At 38.3% G+C, this 12,080-nt stretch overlaps 1 pseudogene; it reads left to right on the top strand.

Annotated features, from left to right (window-relative positions):
- The first annotated feature begins 2,467 nt into the window (after positions 1-2,467).
- Positions 2,468-3,403, top strand: LOC126071185 (olfactory receptor 7G3-like; annotated as a pseudogene).
- Positions 3,404-12,080: the final 8,677 nt, after the last annotated feature.

Raw genomic sequence — 12,080 nt, 5'->3', positions numbered from 1 at the left:
GACTCAGGCTTTGATGGGCTTAACCAGAAACAAAAGAAAGGAGGATGTGACTTTTCATGATTGATTCTCAAGATTTCTTTTTGTAACATTATCTGCTAATTGTACAATGGAGACAATGAGTCAAAACATGAAAGGAATAGGGAATGAATCAAGCTCCTAAGTAGAAAGGGATAAATTATTTCCATAATCTGCCACAAAAAGGTAGGAAGGAAGGGAGGGACAGATTTTAGTAAGATACCTAGGAAGTGAGTAAAGAAAAGGAAAAGTAATAATTTATTAATGAAGATTAGTTATGGCTCTTCAAATTTAAAATCGTATGGTTTTTTTTCTATTGCTTTTCATGAACAAATATAAGAGGTAGTTAAACAGAAAAGAGCATGTGTGTTTATTTCCTACTTTGCCTGTGTATGGTATGTATAACATAAGGAATTTTTAAAACTAAGGCTTTATTATCTTGTCCAATTGAAATGGTCATCTTAAATCACAAGTACTTCACACCTTAACTGATAAGTCTCCTAACACTCAACAGATGCCAGGCTCCTTACTAGACAATTTGTTTTGATTAAATGTTTAGTCCCGAAACTATAAAGGTGTTTGAGGTGTCCAGATGTACTTTGCTCAAGTTCCTTTTTCCCTCCTAAGGCTGACTTGGCAAACTTCTACTCCCCCTCTATCTACTACTGTGGGGCCATGCCTGACAGAATGCCTGTGTTGTTAGATTGTGTCTTTCCTACCTAAAATTCCATTTAGGATACACCAACAAATTATTTATCTTTTCTTTAGTGATTCAAAGACCTCATGCATTTCATTCTTCCTCCCATTCCTCTGTTTTAGGGGGAAAAATAAGTGCTACATGTAATTTTGAGTATTGTGAGAAAAGAGAATCTTATTGACATAATAGCCACAACAGCTTGAGATTTTAGGGACCATACTCCAATACTGACCTCAAGTCTTGACTGTGGGTCCTGCTTTGATAATGTCACCTGCTAGATACTACCTCTGTGGTCAGAGAGTAGGTGACTTTGAAGACTAGGGAAACACTTGGTTTTGTACTCACATGGAAGTTTTCAAGAGGCAAGCAATGGAATCTGTTGACCCTTCTAGTGCCTGATCCTGTCCTACTCAAAGGTCATATCACGTGGTGGTAAGAGGTCCACTCTGATCTGACATTCTAAGTTCAAATGCTTTCACCAGTTCTTACAAGAAGATCTTGTATCTTGTATCCATAAGTTAACCTCATGTTACCTACTTGAGATCATGGGTAAAATGAAGGATGATAGAAGCACCTAAGTCACAGATCGGTAGAGAGAATAAAAGGAGTTCATACAAATAACGAGAATTTTATATGCTAATACTCAGAGCTCTGTGTTAGTGACATAGTTGTAGAAGTTTATAATAGGTATTGTATTTGTTACTATAATATCTGTTAATCAAATCAAAAACCAAATCAGTTGCCATCGAATCAATTCCAACTTATGGCGACTCCACGTGTGTCAGAGTAGAACTGAGCTCCATAGAGTTTTCAATGGCTGCTTTTTCAGAAGTAGATCACCAGGCCTTTCTTCTGAGGTGTCACTGGGTAGACTTGAACCTCCAACATTTTCCTTAGCTGCCTAACCATTTGTGCCAACCAAGGACTCCTGCTAATACTATTATTAGTTAGAACGATTAGGCAAGTGTTTTGTGATGAGGATGCAAAGAATGCAATGTTGAAATGAAAGTGCAGAACTAAAAGGACAAATTGTGAAGACCCATCGAAAAAGGGCTGAGTCATGGACTTGAACTCCTGATCCACTTTGTAGTGCGTTGATGAGCCAGGTCATTACCTCCTCAGGGACTGCACCAGGTCTGCTCCAACTCTGTGTTCTAGAATATTGGTCCTCAGTGTGTGGTTCCCAGGTGAGCAGCTGCAGCATTTGGAAATTTGTTATAGAGGCACACTTTGGAGGCCTAATGCCCTATCTTCTCGATCTGATACTCTGAAATTGATGCTCAGCAATCGGCATTTTAGCAACTCACCACCTCGCTCTGATGCAAGGAAGTTCAAGAACCACTCCTGTAAAATACACATTTAATATCATATGATTTTGATTTTCCTGCTAATTTTCAGAGTTCAGAAAACTCTTAAGAAAAAAATATGTACCGCTGATATTATATTCATGTTAGTTGGCAAATGTGTAAAAAGAGTAGGTACTTAAACATAACTGGAAAAGATGTGGTAGAGCAGGTGAAAGGAGGACAGAGAGAAATGAGAGCGTAGGAGGAAAGAGAACAGAGAAGGAGAGAGAAAAGGATAGAGGAGAAAGAAGAGGAGGAGGAGAGAGAAACAAAGAGAGAACCACAGTAATGATTTATAATATTAATTTCATGTGACATTATAGATTACAGTGTTTCTGTAAAATAAGGGACCTTTGTACATCTGTTGTATATCTCGTCTCTATTCTTTCTACCAGAATCATCAACAAACATGGAATCAGAAAACCAAACAGGCTTAGCAGAATTCCTCCTCCTGGGCTTTTCAGAGAATCCAGAACTTCAGCCCCTTCTTTTTGGAATGTTCCTGACCTTATACCTGATCACTGTGGCTGGGAACCTACTCATCATCCTGGCCATCAGCTCAGACTCCCACCTTCACACCCCCATGTACTTCTTTCTCTCCAATCTGTCCTTCACTGACATCTGTTTCAGCACCACCATGACTCCCAAGATGCTGGTGAACATTCACACAGAGCAAATCCATCAGTTACACAGGCTGCCTCACCCAGATCTGCTTTGTCCTGGTTTTTGCTTGTTTGGATAATTGTCTCCTTGCAGTAATGGCCTATGACCGTTATGTGGCCATTTGTCACCCTCTGAGGTATACAACCATCGTAAACCCCCACCTCTGTGGCCTGCTGATTCTATTCTCCTTGGTCATTAGCATCGTGAATGCCTTGCTCCACAGTCTGATGGTGCTGCATCTGTCCTTCTGCATAGACCTGGAAATCCCCCAGTTTTTCTGCGAACTTCCTCAGGTCCTCAAGCTTGCCTGTTCTGATACCCTCTTTAATAACATCCTGCTATATTTTATGACTAGTATCTTGGGTGGTGGACTCTTCCTTGGGATTATTTTCTCCTACATACAAATTGTCTCTTCCCTCCTGAAAATGGATCAACAGGTGGAATGTACAAAGCTTTTTCTACCTGTGGATCTCACCTCTCAGTTGTTTCCTTGTTCTACGGGACAGGTTTTGGGGTGTACCTTAGCTCTGCAGCTACTCTACCCTCTAGGAAGAGTGCAATTGCATCAGTGATGTACACGGTGGTCACATCCATGCTGAACGCCGTCATCTACAGTCTAAGGAACAAGGACATAATGGGCGCTTTGAGGAAACTCATCTCTAGAATATCTTCTTTTCATTAATGTTTCACCTGCTTTGGGCTTAAGCTGTTGGAATATGCTTGAGTGAAATAAATAATACTGATTCAGAAAACCTAAGTTCTTTGAATAGAAGGACTCCAGAGATTATAATTGTTAAGGGTGAAAATTTGGAGTCAGAACACCTGGGTTTGGATTCTATCTCTTCTCTGTAATAGCTGTGTGGACTTTGAATATTTATTTCAGCTTTCTAAGTTTAGTTTAAAGGTTCTTTGGTGGCACAAATGGTTTGCACTTGACTGCTAAATGCTGGTGGTTCAAATCTACTCAGAGATACCATAGAAGAAAAGTTCTGGCAATCTGCTTCTTTAAAGTTTAAAGGTAAGAAAACCTTATGGAGTGGCTCTACTCTGCAACCCATGGGGTTGCCATGAGTTAGAATGAACTCGAGGGCACCTAACAGCAACAATAAGCTCAGTTTACTCATCTATAAATTTGGCATAATTCTATTCATTCACTTTTTTCCATTTAGATTTGAGATATTTCAAGTCTAAGAGTGAGGATACTTTCAGGTATACTGAGGGAAAAGTCTAAACTCACATAGCACCAAATATAAAAACAAACATTTCAGAGGTAGGGTAGGTCCAGAGCCTACAGAACCACAGGGCTGCATTTCGCAGCTCCATATGTTGGTTTTTTCCTAAAGCTGTTCCTGTGATGTCCATCAGTGGCTGCAGCAGCACAGTGGTCATTTAAGATACAATAATCAGAGGTGGAAAACTGACTGCTCCTTATTCAGTCTCAGTATTTGAGAAATAACCTTTTCAAGGAGTCATCCAGAACACACTCTATGTTATCATCCTGATTTGCGGCATATGCTCCTTCTGAAACTAATCACAGGTAAGAGGAATTTCATTACCTTGAAAGGATTAGATGAATGTTCTGATTAGAAGAGTCTGAGGTGGGATCAAGTGCTACAACAATTACAAGTGTTTAGTACAATGCCTGCCACCTAAAAAGTTTCTCAATGAATACACTAGATGAATGTGAGCCAGCAGAATTTATCTCCAAGGGTAGCACTCTCTCCTTTTCCAATTCCTTCTGCTGTCACACATTTGGGCACTTGCCTTAGTCATTATCCTAGCTTATTAATTTAAATATTTATCAGCAGTTAATATTTATGTTGTAGGCAAAGCCACATTTGGCAATACTTCATTGAATGTTTATTTGTCCTGCTGTCTTCTTTTTGTTACATCGAAAGAACAACTTTGGATTTTCATTCTCCAGTGACTTAATTTTAAATGGTTGGATTGATCTTTTCTTCCCTTTCGGACTGTGTGTGTTATACCTCTTTGAAGAACTGATCACCTCCTCCAATCTAATAAAGATATTTTCTTATATGGTTCATAAACATTTAATTATTTTTTCTTTTGTGTTTAAAAGACGTTGGAATGATTTTTGAATATGGTGTGATGGAGAATCCAATTTCATTTTATTTCTATATGGATAAGCAATGATTTCAGCACAATTTTCTGAATGATACCATCCATGAAGCCATGGTGGTGCAGTGGTTAAGAGCTCAGTTGCTAACCAAAAGGTTGGCAGTTCAAATCCACCAGCTGCTTCTTGAAAACGCTATGGGGTGGTTCTATTCTGTTGTGTAGTGTTGCTATGAGTCAAAATCGATGATGGCAATGGGTTCGGTTTTTTTGTTTTTATTCCCTGAAACGCTACATTTTATAAATAAAGTGTCTGATTCCTCCTCTGTACTTAATAATTCTTCATATAAATGAAGATACTCTTAGTTCTATTTTCCTGTCCTACACTAGAACATTAGATATTATAGCTCCATGGTATATCCTGACAGTCAGTAAGGGAAATACTTTCCATTGCTTTCATTTGACATCAAGGTAAATATTGTTTCTCCATTATTCTAGCATATAATTTTTAAACCCTGGAATTTTTCTTTCTTGTGCTAACCTGGTCTGGTTTGGGCACTAAGTTTGTGCTGGCTTTATAAGATAAAGAATATCTCTTCACTTATATTTTCTGAAATCCTTCCTTTAATCTTGAACTTAGCTCCATTGAGTGCTTGGAAGAACTTGCCTGTAAAACTGTGTATCTCAGGTTGTGTTTCATGACAAATTATGTTATTGAGGATTTTAATTTATTGAAAGTATCCATGGTTACTTGCTTTCTATTTCTTCTTGAGAGAAGTGTGGCCTCTCGGATTTCACCAAGATCAACACTTCCACTTGTGCATAGAACTCAATCTTTCCTGCCTATGTTAGGACATAACTCTGGTAATTCTCCCATCTCTCTCTTGCATCATCAGGTTCTCCCTTTGATTTGTTCATGTTCAAAAAAAAAAAAAAAATAGCATCCAATATATTTGAGTTCCTCAAATCTTAAAAAACAAACAAACGAAAAACCTCTATGGACTCCCTCATCTTGCTCTAGCAGTATCTTCATTTATCTGCTTCCTTTACCATAAAACTCTTCAAAAGACATGTCTCCACTCGCTTTTTTCAATTTTTCTCCTTCCATTTACTCCTGAGGTCAATGCAATCAGACCTTTTCCCCAACAATTCGTGAAGGGTGCTCTTGAAGAGCCACCAGCATTATCTACCTTGTTAAGTCCAGTCCAGTCCAGGTCAGTTAATTTTCTGTCTTTCTCTTACTTGACTTGTCAACCACATTGACTTAGTTTATTACCTACAGAAACACTTTCTTCACTTGGATTTCAACACCAAACATTATTTTGGTTTCACTCCTACCTCACTAGCTACTATTTCTCCGTCTCCTTTAATGTGCTTTTTAATCTTGAAACACTGGAGGGTCTCCCATTTCAGTCCTCAGCCCTCTTCTTCTCCAGCTAACTTCACTCCTTTGTGAAAGCATCCAGACTCATTGATTTAAAAGTCATCTGAACACAAATGAGCCCCAAATTAGTATTTAGAGAGGAATTCTCCTTTGAATCCCGGACTTGTATATCCAACTTTCCACTTGCTATTCCTCAGTATACCTTGCCCCCAGCCTTCTTGTTGTTATTATTGTTGTTAGGTGCCGTATTTTTGGTTCTGACTCATAGTAACACTATGTACGACAAAACAAAACACTGCCCGGTCCTGTACCATCCTCACAATCATTGTTATGTTTGAGCCCATTTTTACGGCCATGCTGTCAATCCATCTTGTTGAGGGTCTTCTTTTTCACTGACCCTCTACTCTACCAAGCAGGATGTCTTTTTCTGGGAACTGACCCTCCTGATAGCATGTTCAAAGTATGTGAGATGAAGTCTTGCCATCCTGGCTTCTAAGGAGCATCCTCTCTGTACTTCTTCCAAGACAGTTTTTTTGGCAATTGTTCTGTCAGTCTACGGTATACTCAATATTCTTTGCCAACAGCAAAACTCAAAGCTTTCAGATCTTCTTAGGTCTTCCTCATTCGATGTCCATCTTTCACACGCATATAAGGCAATTGAAAGCACCATGGCTTGGGTCCCATGCACCTTAGTCCTAAAAATGGCATCTTGCTTTTTTTTTTTAAACAATTTAAAGATCTGTTTTGTAGAAAATGTGCTAATGCAATAACTCGTTTGATTTCTTGACTTTTGCTTCCATGGGCATTGATTGTGGATCCAAATAAAATGAAATCTTAGACAACTTCAATCCTATCTCCATTTATGACAATATTACTTATCGATCAGTTGTGAGGATTTTTGTTTTCTTTATGTTGAGGCGTAATCCATACTGAAGGCCATCGTCTATCAGTTTCATCAGTAAGTTCTTCAAATCCTCTTAGCTTTCAGCAAACAACGTTGTACCATCTGCATATTACAGGTTGTTAATGAGTCTTCCTCCAAACCTGATGCTGCATTCTTCTTCATATAATCTGGCTTTGGTAATTATTTGCTCATCATACAGCCTTACCTATCTCAAAAAAACAAAAACAAACAAAAAAACCAAAACCAAAGCAGAATCATTTACTGTCAAGTTGATTCCAACTCAGGGCAACCCTACATGTGAAGCAGAACTGTCTTTCATAGAGTTTTCAATACCAGTGACCTTTTGGAAGTACATCACCAGGCCATGCATCTAAGATTCCTCTGGGTGGATTTGAACCACCCAGCTTTTTGTTAGTAGCTGAGCATGTAACCTTTTGCACCACACAATGACCTTACTTATCACAGTGAATGACAACTCTATGCTTTCAGGTGTTAAGTAGTTTTCTCTCATTGAGCACCCTCTTTGATTCTTCTATTCCTCTTATACCCTGTGTCCAACCTTTCAGAAAACTCAGTAATCTACACTGATAAAACATATCCAGAATTCAGGCAAATCTCACCACCTTCACTGTTATCACCATGACCCAAGCCACTATCATTTTAGGATTTTTACAAAAGTACTTCCCATGGCCTCCCTGCATCTGCCATTGCCATCATCAGGAGGCTGTTTATATAATATACTCACACTACCTCTTTGATTTCATGTTTCTGTTTTCCCGAGCATTCATTCTATTATAGTCCTGCTGGTCTCCATATGTTGATCATTGATTTTGTTGGCTCCCTGTTTTTGTTTTACAATGATTTTCATTCCTGGCTGTTTAAATCATAATTTGCAGAATGATGATAAGGGTTTTGTAGTTGTTTTTTCTGTCTGTCTCTTTCCAAATGTGTGTGCACTCTCTCTTCTCTAGGATACTCCCACTACACCTTGTTGTATTTTATCTATTATTTCATGTGTTTTAAGTGATAGTGTTAGGATGGCAAAGGGTGACTTTAAAATGTGATTTTTTTTTTCAAAAAGACATGTCGAGAATACCATAGATTAACAAAGTTCATATGGAAACAGTTAACGTGTGGTAAAATAAATTGATAAATACATGAAAATATTGAATTCATTTAAAGATGAAAGGTTTACAGACTTTCTGGCCTGAAAGTGATTGGAGAAACTTGGAGAGTATGGCTCCCAGGCACCTTTTAGCTCAGTAATGAAGTCACTCCTGAGTTTCACCCTTCAGCCAAAGATTAGACAGGCCTATAAAACAGAATGAGACTGAAGGGCACACACAACAGCCCATGAGCAAGGACTAGAAAAAAAAAAGTGTGCTACTAAATGCAGGTAGCTCACACCAAAGTGACTGACATGTTGATGGCGAATAGTAGTAAAGGCTCAACCTAAGGAGGTATGTCAGGATAGCACTGGGACATTATTTATAGAGTGCAAAATCGTACAATATTAAAAAAAAGACAATTTGAGATTTAAAAAAAAGACAAAATGTTTTTAAGTGAATATTAACTTGGAACACCATCTTCACCTATAAAATAATAGTTGTCATTTACCTAAATTTACTGAGTACAGATAAACCTGCAAACTGGTCCTAGCCAGTGACACTGTGATTTCTCACAACTCTATTAAAAAGGAAGAACCACACTTTCAATTCATAGCCCCTGAGTGAAAAGAGAGATACACATTGAAACAATTTTGACAAAATTGTAAAAGGTGGTTACGAAAATCAAAAGAGGAAGTAACAGTTCTGTCTATACTGTTTGCAGCCAGAATTGACCACAAAGAATAGATTAGAATCTGCTTTATGAAACATGCAGAATGAAGATTAAGGTTCAGGAAACATTCAATGACACTAGATAAATTCCTAGGTATTTACATTTTTACATATTTTAGCTATTATAAATATAATATTTTCACCTATATAAACTATGTTTTTACACCTTAAATTGGAATCAGACTTCCTAATATCATTGATGAGATAGACATGCTTTCAGTTGCATGGAAAAAGGGAAGACTGATGTGCAAGCTGTGTGAATTGGAGATGAGCAGCAACAGGTGAAGAAAAGTAAATGGCAGTCACATGGCCTCTAAGGGTCAGGAAATCAGCCTTCCTGAATTCCCATTTATTATTGTCTTGGTCAGGGAGCCCTGGTCGTAAAGTGATTAAACACTCGGCTGCTAACCAAAAAGCTGGAGGTTCAAACCCATCATCCGCTCTGCACGAGAAAGACGTGGCAGTCTGCTTCCGTAAAGTTTCACAGCATTGGAAATCTTATAGGGCAGTTCTACTCTGTACTAAAGGGTCACTAGGAGTCAGAATTGACTCAATGGCAGTGGATTTGGTTGGCTTGGATTGTCTTGGTCTATCAGAATTTGCACTGCCCTGGGATCAGAATGACAACAAAAGTGATTAACGGAGCTTTGGATATTGAGCCGCCAGGGATACAGAGGTTGCAAATAGTCTTCCAGTGACAACTTCACTCAAAAGTCCTTCTCTAGTCAAGGAGCAGTGCACCTGAAACTCCGCCCACAGATGGTCTTCATGCCCAGGAGCCTGGTGCCTTCCTTGGTCCCTCTGCCTTCCCTGAGTACAGATCTTCTGGCTACAGCACCCAACATCCAGGGCAGATGTCAAGCATCATTCCTGGTGATACCAGCCAGGTAACCTAAATCTCTTAGTTAATGTTTGGAAATTAGGACAGGTGTTTCCTTATAGCTTCATCCAGGGGAAACTGTGAAAAGAGTACATGCATGAAATGATTAGAGCCAACTCACCCATGGACTCCTGCCTGTCTCCCATCTTTCTGACATATTTCCTTATATCTTTGCAGCAATATCAAGCAGCATTTATTCAGCTAATCTCTTACTCTCTCTCTACAATGGCAAGGATCATTTTTTTCTGGAGCAGAAATTTGCCCTTCTCAAATGTGACCGCTAGAAAATTCCTTGTCGTTTACTTGTATTCTTGTGCTGCCGGTGGGAGGAGAGTTGGTGAGCTTCACTTTATCTTCCTATAACTGGTTATTGATATACCATCTTTGGGAAAGTTTTGGTATTATACTTTGAGGCTCCAGGGAAGCAATTGGAGACACAGCCTTAGGTACCTCACTAGTTTGTCTGTTTCTCTTTATAAGATTACCAAATATTTAAAATTAGAACAATATAGACAGCGTAAGAAAAAAAAAGACCACCTCTTACACATTTCCAGAATTGACAATTGTTGACGTTCTGCTGTAGCAACTTCAAGTATTCTTTTTAAAGTGGCAAAATAATATGTATACAGGAAGCATACCTTTCGTAATCCTTTCTGTTGTTCTCTTTCCGTTCCAGAAGCAGCGTTCATAGTTTTATATTCTAAATGTACATATCTGTCTATCTGTTTATATGTATGTACATGTTTTTGTTAGGTGCCATTGAGTCAGTTTCAACTCATAGCAATGTTATGTGTGACAGAATGAAACACTGCCCAGTCCTGCACCATCTTCACAATCATTGTTATGCTTGAGGCCATTGTTGGAGCCACTGTGTCAATCCATCTCATTGAGGGTCTTTCTCTCTTTTGCTGACCCTCTACTCTACAAAGCCTGATGTCCTTCTCCAAGCCTGTTCTCCCCTGATAACATGGATGTGAACCAAGTCTCGCCATCCTTGCTTCTGAGGAGCACCCCAGTGGATAGGCAGCTAGGAGGCAATAACTATAATAACTATCAGTTAGGAAATGAAGAAACAAATTGTGGTGTAATAACATAGTGAAATATCTACTCTATTGTACTTAAAAAAATTAAGCAGAATTAAATGTATCAGCATTAATTTAAAACAAAACATTAAGAGAACCAATTGTAAAAGGACATATTCAGTATGATTCCGTTTATAGGAAGCTTTTAAAAATGGAAAAAATACTATTTTGTGGTGAATAATATTAAATATAGTAAAAAGTGCAGAGGAACAATGCCAAGCAAGTTAATGTAGTGCTTAGCGCTGAGGAAGGAAAAGAATCAATACTGTGTAAAATACATGATGTGGGGAATCTCAAATATACATACATTATTTTCTTGCAATAAGAATATCTAAAGCAAGGGTGGTGAAGTGTGTGAATTGATAGTGTTGACTGGTGGGTACCCAACCCTTCATTGTTATTCTCTGTACTTTTCATTTTTCTTGAAGTATCCATAATACAAAAATACCTTCTTAGGTTTAAAAAAAAAATCAAAGTTTTTTCATGTTGTAAGTAGAATTCTTCTCAATTTTTTTTTTCTCCGCTAGGTTGTCATTATTTGTGTTGATGCATCTAGACCTAATGTATTTGTTTTCATTGTTAAATATTTCTTCAGCTGTCCATGCCAAATGAATATTGATATCGTTGATGTTCATTCAGGGTGTTTCCTTCTTCTGCTTCTCTACAGGAGCAAGATTCCCAGTAGGCATTTTCACAAATAAATTCTTCCCTGAAGTTTGCAGTTATTATGCCAGGAATGTTCTCTCTTTTTGTCTTCCCTCAACTGCCCTGTTCATCACTTCTGTCCTAGGAGTAACAGATGCTAGGTGCTAATATTCATCACACACACAATCATAATAGGACATACCTTTGTGACGGCCCCATATGCTGAGCCCTGTACCAATTGCCTTGTGCCTGCTCATTTCTCATCATTGCAACATCTCCATAAGTTTTTGTTTTTTAATTTTTTATCGTGGTACAAATATACACAACAAAACATACAGGAATTCAGCAATTTCAGTGACACTGAAATTCAGTTCAGTGACACTGTTTACATCCTTCGAGTTGTGCAACCATTCTAGGTATCTTTTTCCAAATTATCCCACCAGCAGGAACATACGTTCAATGCCTTCTAATCAAAAACTCTCTTGTCCCAGTCCTTCCACCCCTGGGAACCACTAATAAGCTTTGGTTCCTTTGTATTTGCTTACTTTAT

The sequence above is a fragment of the Elephas maximus genome, chromosome 3, assembly GCF_024166365.1.
Source record: "Elephas maximus indicus isolate mEleMax1 chromosome 3, mEleMax1 primary haplotype, whole genome shotgun sequence".
NCBI classification, from domain to species: domain Eukaryota; kingdom Metazoa; phylum Chordata; class Mammalia; order Proboscidea; family Elephantidae; genus Elephas; species Elephas maximus.
This window is presented reverse-complemented; position numbering and strand designations above follow the sequence as displayed.